Source organism: Chrysochloris asiatica, unplaced genomic scaffold, assembly GCF_000296735.1.
Source record: "Chrysochloris asiatica unplaced genomic scaffold, ChrAsi1.0 scaffold00062, whole genome shotgun sequence".
NCBI classification, from domain to species: domain Eukaryota; kingdom Metazoa; phylum Chordata; class Mammalia; order Afrosoricida; family Chrysochloridae; genus Chrysochloris; species Chrysochloris asiatica.
Genome location: NW_006408580.1, coordinates 3,844,239 through 3,845,913, shown reverse-complemented (window position 1 = coordinate 3,845,913; position 1,675 = coordinate 3,844,239).

The window sequence follows — 1,675 nt, the reverse complement described above, 5'->3', positions numbered from 1 at the left end:
CTATCAACACTCATGGAAGCAGCAGTCAAGAAATCGAATGATGTATTGCATTAGGCAAATCTGCTGCACAAGACATTATGTCCATAGCATCCTTCAGTAATCTAAGTCAAGACTTGAATTTTTTGTTCAGTTCTTTCAGTTTGAGAAATGTTAAGCATGTTCTTCCCTTTTGTGTTTCTAACTCCTGGTCTTTACACTATTCATTAAAATACTTGCCTTTGTCTTGTAGAGCAGCCCTTTGAAATCTTCCGTTGAGCTCTTTTACTTCCTCATTTCTTGTTTGCTTTAGCAAAAACCTTACAGCAACTGTCAGCATCTCTTCTGACATCCATTTTGGTCTTTTCCTTCTTTGTTGTCTTCTTAATGACCTTTTGCTTTCTTCTCATATGATGTTTTTGAGGCATCCCACAACTCTTGTGGTCTTTGATCATTAGTGTCTAATACATCCAATCTATTCTTGAGATGATCTCTAAATGTAAATGTAATATGTCCAAAGTCATATTTGGGCACTCGTGGATTTGTTTAATTTTCTTCAGCTTTAGCCTGAACTTGGATATGAGCATCTGATGGTTTGTTCCCCAGTCTGTCCCTGGCCTTGTTTTGACTGATAGTATGGAGGTTTTCCCATCGTCTCTTCCCACAGATGTTGTCAATTTGATTTCTCTGTATTCCATCTGGTGATTTCCATGTGTATAGGAGTTTTGGTAGTGTAGTGGTTAAGAGTCGGGCTGCCAACCTCAAGGTCAGCAGTTGGAAACTACCAGCGGTTCCAAGGGAGAAAGATGAGGCATTCTGATCCCATAAAGATTTACAGCCTTGGAAACCCTGTGCAGGGTCACTATGAGTTGGAACCGACTCCATAGTAGTTAACAACAACAACAGTCATCTTTTATGTTGTTTAGCAAAGGTATTTGCAATGAAGAAGTCATTAGTAATCCTGAATATGCATTGTGATAGTTTGTATTCTAGCTCATGTCATTCTATTTCACTTAAAAACATTAGACATGACCCCTAAATTGATTTTACAATCTACTAATACATTGTCATTGTTGTTAAATGCCCTATGTTCCAACCCATAGTGATCCTTCAAAGGTTTCCGAAAAGCAGCTGGTGAGCTTGACTCGCCAATCTTGTTTAAACCTCTTTTGCAGTCCAGCACATTTACTCACAACACCACACCAGGACTCCATATAGGTACACAAGAAGATGAATATAACTAATACATTATGATTCATAATTAAAATAAAACAACTGCCCTGATCTAGTGTCCCATCCTGCACTACCAAAGCTGGCAAATTAAAATTTACATTTTACATTTTTCCTTGCTTCTAGGATTCTGCATGTATATAAGGTTAAGTCAATCAGATGCTCTCTTACAAGATTTGTAAGGCAGATATCTTAGTTATCTAGTACTGCAATAGCAGAAATGCCACATTTTCTCGAAGCTTAAATGGTTAGTCTGAATCAGGGTCCTGGCTTTAGGAGAAGGCTTTCTCTCTCTATCAGCTCTGGGGGAAGGAGCTTGTTTCTCCGGAGCTTCTGCTCCTGGCCGATCTTCCTATATTGGCATGACCTTCCTCTTGATTGCTTGTCTTTATCTGGTAAAAAGAAAAATAATATCTCCTTAGAGTTTAACTCAAAACATATCCTTACACCACTACTGTAAAAGACTAAG